Here is a 23,424-nt window from a genome sequence, read left to right as displayed (position 1 = left end):
AGGAAAGAGAATGCTTTTATGCTCTCTTATACTGCTCTTGGAAACCCAACAGAAGAGTGTTAGATCCTCTTTGTGTCTAAATCAGGGAACCACAAACAGATTTTGATTCCCAGTCAAGGGCACATCCCTGTGCGTTGCAGGTTCATCCAGGCCCTGGTAAGGGCATGTGTGGGAGACACATCTGACTCATGCCACGTTTTGTATGGCCTATTAGCTAGAGCACTCTCTGTATTTATAAATGGTTGAAAAGCATCAAGAGAAACATGCTATTTAATGACATATAAAAATGATGTGAAAGTCAAATTTAAGCTTCCATAAATATTTTTTTCATTTCTTTATTTATTGTCCATGGGTTTTTTCTTACTACAACGGCACAGTTGAAAAGTTGTCATAGAGATTATATGACTCACTAGAGGCCCGATGCATGAAGATTCATGCAAGAATGGGCCTTCCTTCCCCTGGCTGCTGGCACCGCCTTTTGCTCTGGCCCAGAGCCACCATTAGGCCTTTGCTCCAGCTGGAGCTGCCTTTCCACCTTCCTACGCTGCCCAGAGGCCTGGAGTGGTTGGGACGGTGCAGAACACCTGCATTGCTGCCATGGTGATGACGCAAGCATCCCGCCCCAGCCGCTCGGTGCCTGTGTATGTAAATAAACCCACCATCTTTGTTGGGTTAATTTGCATACTCACTCCTGATTGGCTGGTGGGTGTTGCAAAAGTACGGTCAATTTGCATCTTTCTCTTTTATTAGTGTAGATAAGGCCTAATGCATTTACTATCTGGATCTTTACAGAAAGAGTTTGCCAATCTTTCTCCATTAATTCCTTATTTTTGTAGCATCATTCAGGACATGAAGTGTCTCTGTGGGGTTCACACTCCAGATGTGAAACAATAGGCTTTATTGAAATAATCTCCTAAACTTATATGAAGTTTCTACCACTTTGGGGTCTCATTAAGAGACAGATGAGAGCAGCAACTAGCTTAACAGTCTTGGGTTAGCTCTCCTTCAAAGCTCTCCCTCTTTCTTTGAGTCCATACACCAGCATGGGAAGATTTTTATAGCCCCCCTCTGAACCACTGCTGTTAGTTTTATGAGGAAAACATCTTTCTCTATTACCAAGAAGTCTGGTTCTTATTATAAAACCCTATATATGAAGGCTATTATCTCAGCTGTGAATTTATAAATTCAATTTAAAAGTTCAAAATTTACTTCTATGTAAATATTATTTTGGGGATGTGTTTGTAGAAAGCAATTGATTATATGTGAATTGTGGTTTAAGAATAATGAGTTCACAGAAGGCTGGGGGGTGGGGGATTCCCAAATTTTCTCTCATTATTGAATACTAATTATTTGTTGGTTGATAGGTTTGCTTTACAGGCAGTGTAATAAATGGTTTACCTGTGTTTTACTTATTTGATTGTAACAAGAATACTATGAATTGGATTCTATTATTATATAATTTTGAAATGAGGGCATAGAGGTATAGATATTAAATAAATTGCTAAAACTTGCATAGTTAATAAGTAATGGAGGCAAAACTTGAACCTCTGGCAATATGACACTAAGTATGAGAGAGAGAGAGAGAAGGAAAGAGAGAGAGAGAGAGAGAGAGAGAGAGAGAGAGAGAGAGAGAGAGAGAGAGAAAGAGAGAGAGAGAGAGATCCCTTGGGAAACCTTGCTTCCTTGCTTAAAATTGGAAAAGAAAGATTATAATACTAATCTTGGCTGAGAGTTGTGCCTACATTATTGTACTAAGATGTATTGAGTGTATGAACCTGAGTATCTATTCAGCACATTAGAGCATATTTTTCAATGTATCTGTAATCATTATAATAATGAAACATTTGAGGATCATTTGTTCAAAGGTATAATTATTCTGATGTTATTGCAGATAGTTCATTGAAAGTTTGAACACTTCCATTTAGTAAGTTCTGTAATGAATACTTCTCATAGTGATTTATCGATGGTAGTGGTATAAACAGAAATGGCAGACGGAAAATATGGAAAACATTATATATGCATTTACATTTCTTATGTTAATCTATGTTGGTCTTTTCCTTGATGTTGATGACCTTTCAGATATATTTTCCTTTCATAGATGGAGCTGTTTTTTAATAATATTTAAATATCCTAGTTTTGGTAAGGGACCATTTTATAAATGTTTTGATATAATGGAATCAGTAGCTTCCTATGGTGAATTCAGCATAAAATAAAGTATTTCCATAGCACAGTTTTCTTGAATTTATAGTTCACACTATTCATGCTTTCAGAAAAAGTGTGAATAAAACATTTTTAAACTTTAGATTGAACAAATATCTATACATTTATATCTACATCTATAAATCTGGATGAGAACATGATCTGCAAGTGATTCAAATTACCAGAAATAAACAAAGTGATTGAAAGAAAAAAAGCATTTTTTCACCATCTTCGTGAAATAATGTTTGACATTGCTAAGAATAGTTTCCTGGGTTATACTTGAAAAAACAAGGCTTTCATATTATAAATAGAAAATAACTGAGAAATTAAAATTTTACTCATTGTGGTTTAATTTGTTTTCTTACATTGTTAAAAAAATATTTGGGGCATAATGCATTCAAGAAAATACAATTGTATTAGTTTCCTAGGGCTGCAATAACTAAGTATCATAAAAGTGGTGGCTTAAAACAACAAAACTTTATTATTTCATAGTTCTGGAGGCTAGAAGCACAAAATCAAATTATTTGCAAAGCCACACTTTCTCTGAAGGCTCTTGGGGGGAATTTTTATTCGCCTCTTCTTACCTTCTGGTGGTGGCCAGTTATCCTTGGCATTCCTTGGTTCATAGATACATCTTCCCATCTCTACCTCCATGGTTACACAACATTATTTCCCTGTGTGTCTGGCTGTGCCACTGTGGAAAATTTTCCTTCTTGTAAGGACTCCAATCACTAGATTAGGGCCCATACTAATCCAGTATGATCTCATCTTAAGTTGATTACATTTGCAGAGAACCTATGGCCAGATAAAGTCACATTCACAGATAATAAGGGTTAAGACTTCAGCATATTTTGGGGGGGATATTACACAATTTAATCCACAACAGTAATGATACTTTAATACTTTTAACCTAATAATTATTAAAGAAATGGTAGACAGACACAATTAGGTTGAATATGCTATCGGAATAGCAAATCTAGTTTAAGTACATTTACATCATTGTTCATTTGAAATTCAAGTGTCTTATTTCTTATTTAAGATAATTTTAGGTTAATATTTTAAAATTATTTTAAAATAAATTATTAAGAATAATGTAGAGATATGTCATGTAGCCTTATGCAATTTATCCTAATGGTAACAGATGTCATTTTCATATAATTTAGTTCAAAAAACTTTTTAATTTCTCTACAAATAGCAACTAATCTTTATAAAATATAAAAATTTAATCCTATAATTGCATTCTTTTAAACTCTTCTGTGATATCCCATTGCTCCAATGATACTTAGGAATATACTTAACCAAGGATGTAAAACACCTGTAGATATGCATTGGTAGAATCAACATAATGAAAACATCCATACTACCCAAAGCAATCTATACATTCAATGCAGTACCTATTAAAATATCGATTGAATATTTCACAGATCTAGAACAAACACTATAAAAATTTACATGGAATCAAAAAGGAAAAATGCAATTTTTAAGAAGTACCCATTGTCTCCTGAGACTGTCTATAACTGACTTATCAGTTTTCGTCATATTTCATTGGTAAAAACAAATTACATGATTGCTTCTGAAATCAAGAGACAGAGAAGTGTTATTTTGTCATATACTCAGAATATGAAAAATCAATGGTAGTTTTGTTAACAGTCCTAATACCTTTTTTCATTATAGTGTAATAACCACACATTCTCTTTTTCAGCTTACTGACAAAAGGAAGATGTGTAAAATTATTAATTGTAATTTGGGGCATTTTGTGGACACTAAAAACAATGGGAATAATTTTTATAACAAGAATGAAATTATATTTTCTATATATATATAGTTTTCTGGGTTATGCTTGAAAAAGCAAGGCTTTCATATTATAAATAGAAAATAACTGAGAAATTAAAAATTTACTCATTGTGGTTTAATTTGTTTTCTTACATTGTTAAAAAAATATTTGGGGCATAATGCATTCAAGAAAATTCAATTGTATTAGTTTCCTAGGGCTGCAATAAATATATACACTCATTCTTAAAACCAACACTAAGCCCCTAATAATCACTAGATCACTCAACAGAAGTCAGTGCAGGCAATATTCATTGTTTCCCCAGGTAGAAAATGGGAGACAAAAAGTACAATCTAATTTCTAGTGAAACAAATAACAGAAAAACAAATAACAACAAAACCTCAAAAATTTAAAAACAAAAATTGATGTGAAATGAAAAGTAATTTTTTTAAATTGCTCATTGTTGACTAACCTGTGCAGTGTTTGAAAATGACATATCCTTGTCAGGCTACCTGACAATAATAATAAAAAAAAGAGTGTAAGTGGAATCTTATTGAAAATGCCGCAACTGAGATCTAGTTAGTGTGTTGGCAAAGCTGTCAGCTAAGACTTTTAAAAAATTTGTCAGTGGAAAATAAATGATGGTAGATTTTGGAGATATATGGATATAATTTGGTGTCACACATACTCATATACATATCCTGTATCTCATGCTTTTGAAGAAGTAATAAAAGTTGTTGCTTTAATTTGCCACTTACTTGATAAATGGAGATAAAATGTGCTCAGATAAAATAATTCATTCTTTTATTTAAATATATGATTCATGCTTCATTGTAACAACTAGTATAAGTAGGCACATAAAATTTGAAGTCTATTCAAAGCACATAGGCTGTGCTGATTATTCTACCTCAAAAAATTTAAGTAGGAGATTTTGATTCCTTGATTGGCAAAGAAACAAGAGGAAGGGAAGATGAAGTACATGGAGTTTAGTGAAATGGCAGTGATTTATCCTTGCTAGCTGAATGCCTCAGATTCCTGCACATGCAATCACTAAGAAATGCAAAAAGACCCTGAAGATGCAACTAAGACCATTCTCAACTGACCTTTTAATCACAAGTGCTTATTCTGTGATTACTGCTAGACTTTCACTATATTTTTAATCTAAAAACTCTATGAAATAGTAATATCCCAGGTGTAAGGTAAAAGAACCTTACTTAGAGAAGATAAGCAACTTATTCAAGGTCTGAAGTGAGTAGTAATTTTGATTCAAGTTACCACACACACTTCAGTCATGCTGGATGTATTTAGTTTCAGGAATGTCCCCAGCTCTTTGCTCCCACAAGACATAGCAACTTTATACACTCTGGCTAGGCAAATTCTTATTCCCCCCCCCCCCCCGCAATTTTCAGCCAAAATGTAGCTCTGATTTTACCTATGAAAGCTTTGATAGCAGTTAGGAAACCATAGTGTGGTAGACAAAATAATGCCCCCACCCCAATGAAATACACACTCTATTTCTCAGAAACTGTAAATATATTATCTTCATGGCAAATTTTGCAAATATGTTAGATGAAGAATCTTTAGATGGAAAATTGCTCTCCTAGTCAGCCCAATGCCCTTGTAAGAGGAAGGCAGGAAGGTTAGAGAGTGGGGAGAGTGACAATAAAAGCAGAGGTTGGAATGATAAACTTTAAAGATGGGGGTAGGCATCACAAACCAAGTATTGCAGGTGACCCCTGGAAGCTGGAAGCAGATTCTCTTCTAAAGCCTGCAGAAGGAATTCAACTCTCCTGACACCTTGATTTTAACCCATAAGAGGTATTTTGGACTCTGACCTCCATTGTACTGTTTTAAGCCACTAGGCTTGTGTTAATTTGTTACATCATCAATAGGAAACTAATACACATCACTCATTAAAATCTCAACTGATCCATTAAGCCTTAACTTACTGTCCTCCACTGTCAAAATGTTCTCATAAATAAAAATAGAATATAGCAGTGAGGTCAAAATTCAGAAGCAAGGTTTTCTGAAGAAAGCAAAAAGTCCTTGTAAGTATAAAAGAAAACTTTATCTGAACCTGCAGTGTCTATTTTCTCACGCCTTTTGCTTCTCCTACCTCAAATATCCATGTGCCATGGAAAAAAAACAAACAAACAAACCTGTTTGATTAAACTAAAAGAATACTGTAGCTATGAATCACAATTCTTCCATCATGGCATCCCTCTAGAAAAAGCTAAACCCTGAAGGAGTGATTTTTTTTTTTAAAGTATCATCTAGAGCCCAGCCAGTGTGGCTCAGTGGTTGAGCATTCAACCTATGAATCAGGAGGTCAGGTTTGATTCCAGGTCAGTGCAGATGCCTGGGTTGAGGGCTTGATCTCCAGTAGTGGGCTTGCTGGAGGCAGCTGATCATTAATTCTCTCTCGCCATTGATGCTTCTATCTCTCTCTCCCTCTCCCTACCTCTCTGAAATCAATAAAATATATTTTAAAATATCATCTAGAGGTTGTATCAACACAGTAAAAATCTCCTAAGAGAAGATGACAAAGATGACTTAGGGAGCACTGAAAACATGTATCACAACATTACCACACAGATTACATTTGTATAACAATACAGTTTTAACTTTTAAGAATTTTCAGTACCATTTAACATATATTTTTAAATGGCCTTATATCTTAACTGAAGGTTATTTAACAACTAGAGGCCTGGTGCATGAAATTCGTGCACTGGGGGGGGGAGGTGTCCCTCAGCCCAACCTGCACCCTCTCCAATCTGGGACCCCTTGGAGGATGTCTGACTGCCTGTTTAGGCCCGATCCCTAAACAGGCAGTCAGACATCCCTTTCACAATCCAGGACTGTTGGCTCCCAACTGCTCACCTGCCTACCTGATTGCCCCTAACTACTTCTGCCTGCCAGCCTGATCACCCTTGACCACTCTTCTGCCAACCTGATTGACACCTAACTGTTCCCCTACTGGCCCGATAGTCCCCAACTGTCCTCCCCTGACAGCCTGGTCACCCCCAAATGTCCTCCCCTGCATATTCCCTCTTTATTAGATAGGGTTTTTTCTTTAACATATTGGACAGTGTACCTACCGTGGTCTTGACAAACCAGTAAAAATGTAAACCCAAACTAAAAGTGTCATAAAATAAACTTGTTAAACAGGAATTTCATGAGACCTTGGAAAGGTGATATCATGTGGTTGTTTCTTCCTTTTTTCCTTCTCTTTCTTTTTCTTGATGTTTCATCTTTTGCCCTTTCTTTCTTTTCTCCTTGTATTCCTTTTCTGTCTTAATCACTCTGCTGGGGGCAAGGGAAATTCCCAGGCTATAGGTGTGTGTGGGGGGATCACTCCATGGGGGCGCAGGCCTTTTGGAGGCTGACACCCAAGGCTGCCCTAGGGAAGGGATAGCTATTGGGGGCACAGCTGCCTCCCAGGCTTACACCTCCAGGCTGTGGATGGGAGCTCATCCCTGGGGGGGGGAGGGGGCAAGTGGATAGGCAGTTGCGGGCACCTCCCAGGCCCACAGCCCAGGCAGAGGCTAGGAGCAGATCGCTCCCAGCGGTGGGGGGTAGAGGGGTGAGGGCAATGGGGTGGGGGGAGGGCACGGCCGCTGCAAAGGCCATGGCTAGGGTTGCCACTGGGAGCTGATCATGAAGGGGGTGCACGCCACCTCCCAGGCCACTGCCCAGGTTGCCACTGGGACCTGATCGCTCCAGGGTGTGCACCGCCTCCCAGGCCTACAGCCCAGATCGCGGCTGGGACCGGATCTCATGGGATGGAGTGGGGGGCGCCGCCTTCCAGGCCAACAGTCCTAGTCCTGGCTGGGAGCTGATCGCGCCACCTCCCAGACCTACTGCCCAGATCGCTGCTGGGAGCAGATCTCACTGGCTGGGGGGTGGGGCGCCGCCTTCCAGGCTGACAGCCGGGTCACGGCTGGGAGCTGATGGCGCCTGGGGTGCGCACTGCCTCCCAGGCCTATGGCCCAGGTTGCAGCTGGGAGCTGATCATGCCAGGGGTGCACTGCCGCCTCCCAGGCCACTGCCCAGGTTGCTGTTGGGAGTGGATCTCACAGGGTAGGGGGTGGGGCGCCACCTTCCAGGCCAACAGCCGGGTCACGGCTGGGAGCTGATCACGCTGGGGGTGCACGCCGCCTCCCAGGCCTATGGCCCAGATCGTGGCTGGGAGCTGATCGCTCCGGGGGGTGCACACCGCCTCCCAGGCCTACCGCCCGGTTTGCGGCTGGGAGCTGATCGCACCTGGGGTGCGAAGGCGCCTCCCAGGCCAACAGCCGGGGCCTCATGCTGCCTGCTCTCAGCGGTAGCCCTCCCTGGGTCTGAGAGGACTGGGCGCTGCCATCTTGTGTCTATGGGCGCCGCCATTTTTGTCACGGAGTGATGGTTAATTTGCATATTACTCTATTATTAGATAGGATAACCGTTACAGCATCGCGATACATATTATCTGAACGAAGGCATATTGTGACTCAATGACATGTTTAAGTTCACATGTTTTCTAGGTGGTGGAAATGAGATTTACATTCAGAATTGCATGATTCCAAAGCCCTTGTTGTTAACCACTAATGGGGGAAGAGGCTGCACATTTAACTGTGATGTCTGTATAGAAAAACATTAAAATATTTGACAACACAAATGCTCACAGTTCTCTTGCATTTACACCCAAGAAAACCATTAAATGGGAAATCTAGTCATCCAAGGAAGGTTTCAGGCCAATGTTTCTCAAATTCTCTTCATGAAAGAGTCCGTTTTTGTTTCTTCCGTTTAGTTTCTTCTGTTTTTTTCCAATCTGTTGTGCGACCGATGCTTTGTAAAAATAATTTGTTTTCAGATGTGGGGCTTACATCATTGTTGACTGGTAAAAAAAAAAAAAGAAAAAAAAAAAAGACTGACACTGTTTGTGAACTGCTCTTTACATAGCACTGTTTTCTACAACACAATGATTCACATAACTTATTTTTCAGAGTGTGTCTGTGTAAAAAAGTTAACAGGTGTCCCAAATGGCTGAGTCAATGTCTGATGTACATTCAAAGAAACAGCACGTTGATGCTAAAATCCTTGCTGAATATTATAGATGCCTACAACTTACTGTGGGGCATAGGGTGGGAAATTGCTTAGAACTCCAATTAGAAAGTTTCCTAAAGTTTCTATTCAAAATTTTCTCCTCTTTAAATATTACAACCTACAGTAGCAGCTACTATAACATTCTCCATCTACCATGCCACACTTCTTTTATAAACAACCTTTACATCACCCTGCATCACCTCTCTCCCTAAAATTGCCCCACCAGCTGATCACACTGGACCAGATATGGATAGACCAATCATTAAGAACTTAGTGATTCTGCCCTAACTGGTTTGGCTCAGTGGATAGAGCATCGACCTGTTTACTGAAGGGTCCCAGGTTCGATTCCAGTCAAGGGCATGTACCTTGGTTGCGGGCACATCCCCAGTCGGGGGTGTGCAGGAGGCAGCTGGTTGATGTTTCTCTCTTATCGATGTTTCTAACTCTCTATCCCACTTCCTTCCTCTCTGTAAAATCAATAAAATGTATTTTTAAAAAAAAAAGAACTTAGTGATTCTGTGGCTTCCAGTTCAGATTCATTTATCTCTATTCCTCAGTCTCCTAATCTGGAAAAAAAAAAAAAAAGACATAATACCTCTATTGTGTTTGGCTTAGGACAAATGGCATTTAAATATTATTTTTCATAAAGGGGAACTGAAGTGATTTTCTGCGATGTATAGGTCATTTTATTTAAAATGGAATTTAAAAAGTCTTGCTATTTTATCCAATCTTTAAATCCCTGTGTGTGTGTGTGTTATTGTTTTTTAAATTGGGAGAGTTTAGACCTTTAGTATAATTGTTGATATGATTGAGTTTAAATCTACCATATTGCTCTTTGTATTCTAATTATCTCAGTTATCTGTTCCTCTTTTCCTGTTATGCCCTCTTTTGGAGTATTTTTTTTTCCTGATTCTTTTATCTTCTATATTGGATTATAAACTATATCTCTTTGTTGTGATATTTTAATGGTTATTTTAGGATTTATAGTATAATTTATAGTATAATGTTATAAGTGATATTTGGTAATGACCTGGCTTCACAACAACTGAAAATGATGCCCAAATTTCTGGCCTAATTGCCACGAACATCAACCAATTAATTATCAGGTAGTCAAACTATTAAGAGTGCTTGTGCATTCCTCTAAAGCACTTTTATTATTTAAAATAATCATTTAAAGTGTTGGAGAGGATGTGGCCAAAAGGTAACCTTAGTACACTGTTGGTAGGAATGGAAACTGGCGCAGCCTTTATGGAAAACAGTATGGAGTTTCCTCAAAAAATTTAAAATGGAACTCCCATTTGACCCAGTGATCCCACTTCTAGGAATATATCCTAAGAAACCAAAAACACCAATCAGAAAGAATATATGCACCCTTATGTTCATAGCAGCACAATTTACAATAGCTAAGATTTGGAAACAGCTGAAGTGCCCATCAGCAGATGAGTGGATAAAAAAGCTGTGGTACATTTATATAACGGAATACTACATGGCTGTGAAAAAGAAGGGACTCTTTCCATTTGCAACAGCATGGATGGACCTGGTGTGTATTATGCTAAGTGATAAGCCTGTCAGAGCAAGATAAATATCACATGATCTCACTCATATGTGGAATCTAATGAACAAAATAAGCTGATGAACAAAATAGATCTAGAAATAAAGAAGCAAAAAACAGACTGAAAAATTTTAGAAGGAAGGCTAGGGTGGGGGGCGGAGAAATAAACCAGGGAACTTATATGCATGTATGCATAGCCCATGGACACAGACAATAGTGTGGTGAGGGTCTGGGAGTGGTGGGTATGGAGTGGAGAGGGTTAATGGGAAAAAAATCAAGACATATGTAATACTTTCAACAATAAAGATAATTTTTTTAAAAAGAAAAGAATGACCTAATTTGTTTCTTAATAATTTTTATATTAATTAAATTCTTATATAACATTTTGTATATATTGGGTTAAATGAAATATATTATTACAATTATTTTTTCTTTTTTAATATAATTACCAGAAAAAATAAAATCGCATGGGAGCCTCTTCTTATATTTCTATTGGACTGGTGCTGATATATTTTTTGATATGTACATCAAATATTCAATTTATTAAGAAATTATTTGGAAAGTCAGCATCATTCTATTATTAATAACAAGTTAAGGGAATTGAAACTATTAAGACTCTCTAAGACAAGAAAGGTCTTACATACTAAGAATTTTACTGGAATTACAGATCCAAAACCTATCACTGAATTTGGCTACTTAGGAATGCATTTTTTAATGATGCATTAATCACCATAAATCAAAGAATTGAAAAAAAAGTAAGACAACCTGTCTATGTTTTGGGAAACTGAGAGAGAAGTGTCAAAGTGTCATCAATGCACTAGACATTGCTAACTAACAGTTTAATGTTCAATAGTTCATTCAAACTCTGAGTCTTTAGATAATTTAACCAGGTGATGAACTCCTTTCCACATTACTTCTATAAATATGAAAAGAAATCAATCAGCAAGTATTTATTGAGTACCACTATGTGAAAAACCTACTAAAAACATATATGGTTAAGGAAGTAAGATCACACAAAACAATTTGTGAACAAATGCATTATATGTGATACAGAGTCCTTGAGATATGATATGGCCCTGAATTTGACTTTTGAGAAATGTATAAGGATAAAGGTTAAGCTAATTTAATAAAGTAAATGAGACAGAAGTCCTTTATAAGTACTCTCTGGTCTATCCAGGCTTGGGGTAGCAAGTACTACTAGAGTAGCCAAAGCTAATTCAATATTTTTGTATGATCCCCTAGTGTTTGATTTTGTCTATATGGTTAAATCTTAATTGCTACAATATCCATATTTGTGGGAAGAAAGGAAAATAAGTCCAGAGAAATTAATCTACTTTTAAGCAAGTCACATGGAAGTTTTCCATATTATCATTCTCACATACCATGAGTGAGAATTTAGTGAATGTAACACAAGCTATAAGAGAAGCTGGAAAATATATTCCCAAGTGAACAGTTACATGGTCAGTTAATTCTTTAATCTTGAAAATAGTGGAAATAATGAGGCTTACCAGATTTAGAGAAACCTGTTTCTGATTGATATCGAAGAGCATGAACCTATGTGCATAGTCACACAGTGATAACAATATTAAGTAAGAATGCAGAATGCCCATGAGAATAAGTCATTGTCAAATATATTACCTAATAATAGACAAACATGTAAATTGACCGTACCTCCGCTATGCCCATAGCAAATCAGAGTGACTATGCAAATTAACCCAACAAAGATGGTGGTTAATTTGCATACATAGGTGCCCAGCACCTGTGTCCCGGAAACATCCTGGCACCAAGGTCACTCTCAGGTAGGTACCGTGTGGGCCCTGAGAAGCCTGGGAAGGGCTTGAGCCAGGGGGCTCCTGGGTAGGGCCAAGCCTGTGATCAGAGCAGAGGGGGCAGGGGTGGAGCCAGCGATTGGAGGGAGCTGGGGAGCCCCTGCCCAGACCTAAAGCTTCGGCCAGAGGCTTTAGGCCTGGGCAGGGCAGAGCCAGCAATCGGGGTGGAACCAGCGATCTGAGGGAGCTGGGGGTCCCCTGCCCAGACGTAAAGCTTTGGCCAGAGGCTTTAGGCCTGGGCAGGGTGGAGCCAGCAATTGGAGGGAGCTAGGGGGCCCCTGCCCAGGCCCCTAGGCTTTAGTCCTGGGCAGGGGTGGAGCTGGCAATCAGAGGGATCTGGGGGTCCCCTTCCCAGGCCTAAAGCTTCAGCTAGAGGCTTTAGGCTTGGGCAGGGCCCAGCCAGCGATTGGTTATTTTAGTCATTTGACTTTGAATGAGTTTCTTAGTCTTCCTGATTCTCAGTTTTCCTATATGTGAAAATAAAAGAATAAAATTTCCAATAGTTTTTGGTAACAATTAAATGAGAAAATAAAATCTACCTAGAATATATGTGGTATACAGTATTAGCTATGTGAATAAATAAATCAGGATGAATGAGGATGTGTAGTTGGGTTTTATATTGTGTACTATCTATCCTATATAATAAAGAGGTAATATGCAAATTGACCATCACTCCAACACACAAGATGGCCACCCCCATGTGGACACAAAATGGCCACGACAAGATGGCCAGCAGGAGAGGGCAGTTGAAGGCAATCAGGCCAGCAAGGAAGGGCAGTTGGAAGGGACCAGGCCTGCAAGGGGAGGGCAGTGGGGGATGACCAGGCCTGCAGGGGAGGGCTGTTAGGGGTGACTGGGCCAGCAGGGAAGGGCATTTAGGGGTGACCAGGCCTTCAAGGGAGGGCAGTTAGGAGTGACCAGGCTGGCAGGGGAGGGCAGTTAGGGGCAATAAGGCTGGCAGGGGACCAGTTAGGCATCTATCAGGCTGGCAGGGGAGTGGCTAGGGGGTGATCAGGCTGGCAGGCAGAAGTGGTTAGGGGCAATCAGGCAGGCAGGCAGGTAAGTGGTTGGGAGCCAGCAGTCCTGGATTGTGAGAGGGATGTCTGACTGCCCATTTAGGCTCGGTTTCAGTGGGATCAGGCCTAAATGGGCAATCGGACATCCCTTGAGGGGTCCCAGATTGGAGAGGGTGCAGGCTGGGCTGAGGGACACCTTCCCCTCCCCCCGTGCATGAATTTTGTGCACGGGGCCTCTAGTAGTTACCGTAAGTATATGTTGCATAAAACTTCACTATATAGTGTTTTAAAGAGATCAGATCCTATGTCTTGTAAATCATGTTAAGAATTTTGGACTTTATCATTGGAGCAAGGAGTTATTCAAGAGTTTAAAAGAATGCAATTACAGAATTAAATTTTTATATTTACTAGAGACCCCTTGCAGGAAGATTCCTGCAAGAATAGGGCTTCCTGCGGCCTTAGGAAGCCACTGCCCTGCTTTCCCTCCCACAGCTGCTGCCCCACTTTTCGCTTTCCCTCCCTCTTCCTTCTACGCTGTCTTCAGTCTTCGCTCCACACCTGCGTATGCAAATTTAACCGCCATCTTTGTTGGGTTAATTTGCATTCTCGCTCTGATTGGCTTGTGGGCGTAGTGGAGTGATGGTCAATTTGCATGTTTCTCTTTTATTAGTGTAGATAAATATTAGTTGCTATGTGCAGAGAAATTAAAAAGCTTTTAAACTAAATTATATGGAATTTATCAAAATTGTGGGATGTAGCAAAAGCAGTGCTTGAAGAAAAATTTATAGCATTGAATGTATATATTAGAAAATAAGAAAGATCTAAAATCAATAATCTATGTTTTCACCTCATAAAATTAGAAAGAAGAGCATATTAAATCCCAAATAAACAGAATTTTAAAAAAAATAGAGCAAAACCAATGGAATTAAAGAAAAAATAATCAATAGGAAAAAACAACAACAATGAAACCAAAAGGTGGTTATTGGAAGAAATCGGTTGAATTCAGCTATCATAAAAAGAGAGAAGTTACAAATCACCAATATTAGAATGTAAACTATGGCCTCTAGGTCATAATGGTGTGTCAATATTGTTTCATTGATTGTAACAAATGTTCCACTTTGGTGAAGGATGTTGAGGGGGAGGATATGCATGTCTAGGTTCAGGAAACATGTTGGAAATCTCTGTATCTTCCTCTTAATTTTGTTATGAATCTAAAATTACTCTAAAAAGTAAGTTTTTAAAAAGCTTGCAGTTCCTTTTATATACAATTCAAGGGACAGGCAGGAAGAGATTAATCAAAGAATTTATATGTAATTATGCATAACCCATGGACACAGACGATAGTGTGGTGAAGGCCTGGGGAGGAACTGGGAGCTGGGTGGAGAAGGTCAATGGGGGGAATAGGAGGGGGCATCTGTAATATTTGCAACAATAAATATAAATTTAAAAACACCCCAAAAATACCCACAACAACACCAAACTATTTTGTGGCATGTGATATGATATTGGTTACCTTTTGTGAAGGGAAGTGGGACCGTAGATAGGAAGGGTCCTAAGTGATATTCTTAAGAACAGATTATATTTTGTTTCTTGTTCTTGCTGGTAGTTTCCCGAGTTTGTTCATTTTGTGATGATAGGGCTTTATCTTAGAATGTTTGCACTTCAATTAAAAAGAAAGAAAGATCTGACGCAGAGTCCCTACTTTTATTTTTCTCTTTCCAATGGAAACTATTATTTAACTTCTATTCTTGATGATACCCTAAGAATTCATACTTTAAGTTTACACATGGCTACACGGGGTACAAAGCTGTGAGTGAGAGACGCATGCTGAAATCAAGGTCACAGTGTGTAACAGAAATATAAAGGAACTAAATGATTGTTATCTTGGGCCAAAAATCAATGCATACATAGGAAAATGTACTTATTTTAATTTCCAGGGAATCTGGAAAATGTGGCATCACAGGCAATTTAAGGTACCCAGGATATTACTTACCACAGTCACATTCCCACTACAATAATTTTTATTGAAGAACACGAGTTTATATCATTTCTTTTGGAAAAAGAGTTTAATTGTAATGAGACAAAATACTGTTCGTATTCATTTGACTGTGTGAACATTTAATATTGACCATACAGAATTCTCAGTTGGGGATTCCAAATGTGATTATGTCAGGAAATTTTAAGTGCAATAAATTTAATTAAAAGAACGTTCCCTGTTTTACTAGCAAAAACTAAGTTTTCTTAATTTTCACCACATACTTAACAGTGCTAATGTTCTTTTCTTATGGCGACAAATAATCTTCATAAAAACTTGATAAAATGCCTCATCATACTCAGTCTAAAGCTGACACTTATGTAATTAAGCATGGCTCTGTGCCTTTTAATGACTAATTTTATGGGAAAGTAATCATTCTCTGAAACTTCCTGGAGAAAGTACAAAATCTTTTCTAATGTAGAGACAGAAATCTATGCAAGGCCTATTTTATTAAAGAGAGGGGATAAAAGGACCCTTGAAAATTTTCACTTCTGAAGATGTCTATTTATTGTTTGCCATTTTCTTGACAGTAAATTATTGAGATATAATGTGGAAACTTGGCAAAAGGTACATAGATTTTTTTCTAAATTGTTTTATATCGAACTTCACACTTTGTGCCAAACAGCTGGAGGCGGGAGGAAGGATGTGCAGCCTGAACAGAGATGGGTTCTGATGTGAGCTTGACTTTCAGAGTCTATCAAACAGCAAAATAATGAATTATTATGGGCACTAGAGGAGAATAGTGGTTATTAAAATGAGAAAGATTCCCTTTATCTCATCTATAAGAGCTTTCATCCTGAAAGCATTTTGCCACATGCAGCAAGTTCTATGGTGAATGAAATCACAGAACCTGGTCATATTTGTTAAAGTGTAGTCCTGAGATCTGTGTATAGGGTCAAGCATAAATGGAGATTCTAAATATTTATCTACGAACTTCTCATTTTCCCACAGATGCCTCTTGTTTATCCTATGCCTCGGATACCCTGAAAGCCTCCATTAGGGGCTACTAGCAATCAGCCACTGTGATCAACTATAGCCCATCTGTGTTTATAACATTATGTATCAGGAAATAAAAAGCATTTGTTCTCACCTAAGTTCCCTGCTCAAACTTTGCCATTAATTTAACTTTCCAGCTTCATTGACTGTCATGACTCTAATCCCATTCAATATTATTGTAAAGTTAAATTAAAAAAAAATCTGTACAGCTTATGTAACTTAGATTTTAATTTGTAGGTAAGCAAACTAAAGGTCATATGTCACATATTTGGATTACAAGCAAGGCAAAGTTTGTCTGATTCCTGAGTCAATGTTAATTCACTACATAACTCTCATGCCATTTTCCTTTAGTAAAATTAAAATAAATAAGTAAATGAAAAACACCTATTATTGACTGCTAATAGTATACATCAGTTATGTTCCTTTTGTGACCAGGGGCATGTAATCTGTAATATGGTTAATTTTAGTACCATCCAACTTGAAGAATGGGTTAAACTAAGTGCTTTTGGTGGTCACAAACTCATTATTCAGTTAATACATTAAAAACAAATAAACAAGCTGGCCTTTGAAGACAGGGACTCAAGATGGCAGCCAGTATGGGCTTGTGAGTAAAATTCCTCATGTTGGAAGAATTTAAAGAAGGCCAGAAAAAGAACAGGAGATTGGCAAGCTTAGTTGGGGTCTGGAAGATGACAGACATGACACAAGATTTATAGGGATGCCAATTGTTCCTTCAAGAAAAATTAGTGCATGACTGAATATATAGCCTTAAATGAAATGTGGGCCTAATCCTCAGAAGCATCCCTCCCTTAAAAATTTATAACAAAATGAATATGAATAGAGTTAATAGTTTTAATGGATGAGTGAAATTAAGAGCCGTATCAGTGCTATCAAAAAGCAAAATTCAAATAGCATCATAGTTGTCCTACAAGGTCTTTAGCACCTAATAATGTGGAAAGAAAATATGAAACCCTCTTGGCCACCTGAAGGATAGTGTTACAGCAATTAATAAACAAAATCTAAACAAAAACAAATAAAAAAATGGGCTCTCCCTTCAACCTCTATTTGATTGAAGTTGTCATCAATGTAAAGTAGTAAATCTAAATGCATTTTATAGACATTAAAGTACTGAAAAAGAAACTACCATTTGAAGCAATTTATCATAAATTCTATAAATGATGCTAATATTTTGTACATTTGAAATATATAAGTTGGAGTATAACAACTCTGTTGAGTGTAACTATTGTCCACTTAGTTGAACCTCTCAGATAATTAAAATATATTTAAATTGGATTTTAAATCATAACCAGTGAGGATATCTAACTCAAATGTGAAAAAAACACATCACATATTCACCTTACTGCTAATTATATGGCCTGGAGTCTCTGCCTTCTCTCCCATCACCTTCCTCTGCCTCCCTGCCCACCTCCTTCCCTGAAATAGCCCTCCAGCTTGGGGTGGCTCTTAGATGTGAAGGTTTTAGGTCACAACCCTTGTGATTACTAATGGGTGTGTGGGTGTGAGTTTCGGTTCCTTTGGGTTCTTTTTTATTTAAGTCTTACACTATGATTACCTGCCAAGCTATTGTCCTTTGTCCATTCTCCTCAATACCACCCTTGACAGAAGTGAGATTGTAAACCCCAAGCTTCCCTCTGAAACTGGCCCTTGATGAAGAATTCAGGGCTTTTCCCATATCTCCTCTCCCCAGCCTTTAAGGAGGAGTGCAGAGTTTTTCTTCCTCCTCCTCAGGTTCGTTTTTGCACTGTCACTATCCAACACATTTTGCGATATTTCCTCATTTTAACCAGAAGCAAGCAGATAAGGTTGGAAAGTCTCTGACTTCCCTCATTTAGTTTTGGAACCACATTTAATTACTCTCCATCAGCCTGCAAAGTGAGTATCAGGTCATTAGCCCTGCTATGCTCTGCTGTCACTATTAGCTGAGACACTTTTTTTTTTTTTTTGTAGCTCAGGTTTTGATATGGTGAAAAGATTAGTCACCAGGGTTACTCAGATGTGCCAGTTCTCAAAGTCCTTGGTGGTTACAATTGGGGAAAGGCCACATGAACAAACTTATCAGCAAAAACAATCTCTCTAAAGGAATTTCCTTTCTTGTAATTGCTTTCACTTTAAAAAAAATTGAAGCAGTTTTAAGGTGTGTTTTTTAATTTTATTTTTTATTGACTTTAAGAGAGAGAGAAAGGGAGAAGGAGGGGGGAGAGAGAAACATCCATTGGCTGCCTTCTGCACCCCCCACACCAGGGATGGGGCTCCCAACCCTACCATGTGTCCTGATCTGGAATCACATGGCAACCTTTTGGTCCAAGGGATGGCACCCAACCAACTGAGCCACAACAGCCAAGGCAAGTTTCTAAATTTTAAGGTCTTCTTAAGTTAAGAAATTTTAAACCACAGGTCATCCTTGAAATCCATTTTAGTCTAGTCTGGAATCTGCAAACTGGAATAAAAGGACCCTTGTATCCAGTGGATGCTACTGTTTTTCTGATTTTCATTCAGGATTAAAGAAGAACCATTTTCAAGGCTGATCCTCCTAATTAGAAGGCTAACTTCCTTTCAAATTACAGCATTTTTCTACTTTTCTGATAAGATTTACTAAATGCTGAAAATGTGTATGCATACTGTAATGAAAACAACTTACTGTGGTATAATATATACATACATATATGTGTATATGTATGTGTGTGTGTAGAGGCCCAGTGCACGAAATTTGTGCACGGGGAGGGGGGGGAGGGGACACCTAGAGGGATGTCCGACTGCCTGTTTAGGCCTGAACCTGGTGGGATCGGGCCTAAACGGGCAGTTGAACATCCCTCTCACAATCCAGGACTGCTGGCTCTCAACTGCTCACCTGCCTGCCTTCCTGATTGCCCCAACCACTTCTCCCTGCCAGCCTGATCACCCCCTAACCACTCCCCTGCTATCCTGATTGATGCCTAACTGCTCCCCTGCCAGTGTGTTTGCCCCTAACTGCCCTCCCCTGCAGGCCTGATTGCTCCCTACTGCCCTCCCTTGCAGGCCTGGTCCCCCCCCAACTACTCTCCCCTGCAGGACTGGGTCCCACCCAACTGTCCTTCCCTGCAGGCCCCGTCACCCCCAACTTCCCTCCTCTGCTGGCCTGGTCACCCCTAACTGCCCTCCCCTGCAGGCTTGATTGCTCCCTACTGCCCTCCCTTGCAGGCCTGGTCGCCCACAACTGCCCTCCCCTGCTGGCCATCTTGTGGTGGTCATCTTGTGTCCACATGGGGGCAGCCATCTTTGACCACATGGGGGCAGCCATATTGTGTGTTGGAGTGATGATCAATCTGCATATTACTCTTTTATTAGATAGGATAGAAGCCTGGTGCACGGGTGGGGGCTTGCTGGTTTGTCCTGAAGGGTATCCCAGATCATGGTGGGGGTTCCCTTTGGGTGTGGGGCAGCCTGGGTGAAGGGCCTGTGGTAGTTTGCAGGCCGGCCACACCCCCTGTGACCCAAGCAGAGGCCCTGGTATCTGGAATTTATTTACCTTCTACAATTGAAACTTTGTAGCCTGGAGCAGAGCCAAGCCTCCTGCTCACTTTGTGGCCAGCAACCATTTCTTTTGGGGTTTGTGTACCTTCAATAATTGAAACTTTGTAGCCTGAAGTAGAGGCCTAGGCCAGCCAGGGCTGCAGAAGATTTGCTTCCTCCATTGCCAGGGGTAACCCTAGCCTCCCGCTCTTTCCAGCTCAGTGGCTGCCACCATTTCTGTTTGGATTTGTTTACCTTCTATAATTGAAACTTTGTATCCTTGAGTGGAGGCTTAGGCCTGCAACGGCACACAGAAAGCTTGGCTTCCTTTGTTACCGGGGAAACCCAAGCCTCCCTTCTGCTCTCTGTGGCTGTAGCCATCTTGGTTGGGTTTATTTGCATATTTGCTCCTGATTGGCTGGTGGGCATGGCTTGTGGGTGTAGTGGAGTTAGGGTCAATTTGCATATTACTCTTTTATTAGGTAGGATATATATATATATATATATATATATATATATATATACACACACACACACACACACACACACACACACACACACACACATATTATGTCCTCAGTTAGTGGCATATATTTCTCAAAATCCTTCTAATTTTCTGAGTTATAAGAGAGACAGGGTGTTTGTTTGTTCTAAAAAGGTGACTCTTGGCAGATCCCTAGTTATCTTCAAGATGGAGGATGCTCACCAGAAAGACCAAGCCTTGATTAATAGCTTAGAATTTTCAGTTTCACCCACCAATCTCATAGGGGGGAAGAGAGACTAGAGATTAGCCAATCACCACTGGCTAGTGAAGCAACTATGACTATATAATGCAACTGCTATAAAAATCTCTAAATGATGGGGTTAGGGAGCTCCTAGATGGGCTAACACATCCATGTGCCAGGAGGATTGCTTACCTGAACTCTACCAAAATAAGCTTTTTTCTCTGGGGATCCTTCTGAGCCTTGCCATATGTCAATCTTCATCTGGCTGTTCTTTGATAAACTTTATGATAAACTGGTAAATGCAGATAAAATGTCTTCCTGAGTTCTGTGAATCATATTAACAAATTTTCTAAGGGGATTGTGAGAACCTTGGTTTATAGCTAGTCAGTCAGAAGTATAAGTGACTGGATATTCGCTATTGGCATCAGAAGAAAGGCCAGTCTTGTAGGAGTAAACTCTAAACTGGTGGAGTTCTGCAGACTCTGTGTTAGAACTTAATTGAATTGGAAGTTAGATTAAGATAATTGGAAGTTGTCTTTGGTATGAGGAGGTAAAATAAAAAAAATATATATATCCACAAGTTAATGAATAAGTAAATATTCATTCCAGGTATACATTTATTGAAAATCTTAATTTCTATGTGTTCACATAATGAAAGGTACTTTTCATCTTTAAGCCTTGATTTTTAATATATCATGCTAAGTCTAACATAACATTCAACATTTATCTAACTGAATTCTCTTAGCAACCCAAGAATGCATTTATATTAAGATATAACTACTAAAATTTTAATAGATCCTGATTATTTGTATGGCATTACAAAAATCCAAGATCTTGCCTTTGCAGTGATTAGTTTATTGGGCAGGTTAAATCTCATCAAACAGCTATAATCTACATATATAAAAGCCTAATATGCAAAGTGTCCCCTCAGGAGTTTGACTGATGGGGAGTTTGATTGCTTGCTATGACATGCGCTGACCACCAGGGGGTGAGGCGAAATGAAGGAAGGCCCCAGTTGGCAGCCTGCAGTCACTAGGGACCCTAGCCTTGCATGAAATTCGTGCACCAGACCTCTAGTATTACATAATAATTAATATATCAAAGACACTTCAAAGTGAAATGAGACCAAGTGATAAAGACAGCTTACTCAATTGTAGTGGAGGAGATAAGCACTTAAGCATTGACAAAATAAATGATACAATTAATACATTTAGTAGAGGGTGATATATATGCTTTGAAAGAAAAGAGTAAGCAAGGTTGTTATTTTAGAAAATTTTGTTCATAAAGAAGAGGTTATATGAACAAAGACCTAATGGAAGAACAAGAATTATCTGAGAAGTTATTTGGATAAAGAGGATTCCTGCAAGATGGAACAGCAGTGCAGATTCCAGGAGACTAGGGAATACACGGGATTTTGGAAGAACTATGAGGAAACCAGTGTTGGTTTGAGACAGCATGGGGACTTGGGCCTGGGAACAGAAAATACTGGGTGGTCAGGAGGCCAATTTAAGACCAGGTGTTCAGAAGGAACTCTGAATAAGTTGACCCCAAATATGTCACCACCCCTCCACTCCCTACTCAAAACTCCATTCCAACTGCCTGCTTAAACTACTGACTGCCATGCACAACTGATCAAGGTTTGACCACCAACACAACTTTCCTAGGTTGGTGGTAAGAGCAGTTGGCCATCTTACCCTCACATTCAGGCACTAATGTAGTTACCAGGCAACTCAGCTTCAAAAGGAAGTCATCTGATAATGAAATAAAACCAAAGAACTTAATATGTGTATATGCATAACCCATGGACACCGACAATAGTGTGGTTAAGTTCTGGGGTGGGGGTGAGGGTCAGGGGCTAGAAGGGGTCAATGGACCAAAAGGGTACAGCTGTATTACTTTCAAAATAAAGATAAATTTAAAAAATGCACAAGCCTGTATATTTAAAAAGCCCAGCTTTTTGCACAAGCTTGCTTTCTCCACAGCTTATAAAAGCAGCCAAGCAGAGCCAGGCCTTGAGCCAGTTCAGAAGGCCGTCCTTCCTCTGTGCTACCTCCTTTGGGCTCAAGAATAAACTTAATAAAGTCTGCCTGGAAGTTTCTCTGGGGTTTCCACTCAATTTCAATCTCTAGGAACCCAAGAACCCCCAACACTGATAACAGCTGGAATAGAGTGAGCAAGGATGAAGTCAGTGGAGATGAAGTCAAAAAAGTCATGGAGAGATAGATGTTAGGCCACTATAGATTTTGGCTTTTTCTCTAAATGTAAGTTTCTTGCAGGGTATTGAGTGGAAGAATGATAAACTGTCTGGAGCAATGTTGGAAATGAAAAAGAGAGGAGGTCAAAGCAGGAGGCAGTTAGAGAACTTCTGCAGTGATTCTGGGGCAAAGGACAATGATGACCCTCGCTATAGTTGCAGCCATCGAAAGGACGGGAAGTGAGTGGATTCTGGATATATTTTAAAGGTAAGAACATCTTTTTCCATCATTGATTGAAAAACAACAACAACAAAAAATAACCAAACAAAACAACCTAGAAGTCCCAGTTGTTTGTGAGCCATCTCCTGAGGACTTTCAGAAATAGAGGAAAAAGACAGTCTGAAGAATGTAAATATGCTACATAGTAAATGATATAGAGAAACTGTTACTCTGCATCCCTATTCTCTAATAAGATTTACTCAATATACAGTATGTTGTACAAAGGAATAAA

The 23,424-nt window shown here is 39.3% G+C and overlaps 1 long non-coding RNA gene across 1 annotated transcript in view; it reads left to right on the top strand.

Moving 5' to 3' along the window:
• LOC129150242 (uncharacterized) overlaps positions 1 to 23,069 on the top strand; it is a 203,839-nt gene extending 180,770 nt beyond the window's left edge. The window contains exon 4 of the long non-coding RNA XR_008556972.1: positions 22,995 to 23,069. This is a non-coding gene — a long non-coding RNA (uncharacterized LOC129150242). The remainder of the gene's footprint in view (positions 1 to 22,994) is intronic.
• The last annotated feature ends 355 nt before the right edge of the window (positions 23,070 to 23,424 follow it).

This window comes from Eptesicus fuscus, chromosome 9, assembly GCF_027574615.1.
Source record: "Eptesicus fuscus isolate TK198812 chromosome 9, DD_ASM_mEF_20220401, whole genome shotgun sequence".
In the NCBI taxonomy this organism is placed as follows: Eukaryota; Metazoa; Chordata; class Mammalia; order Chiroptera; family Vespertilionidae; genus Eptesicus; species Eptesicus fuscus.
Note: the sequence above shows the minus strand (reverse complement) of the source record. Positions and strands in the feature narration are given on the sequence as shown.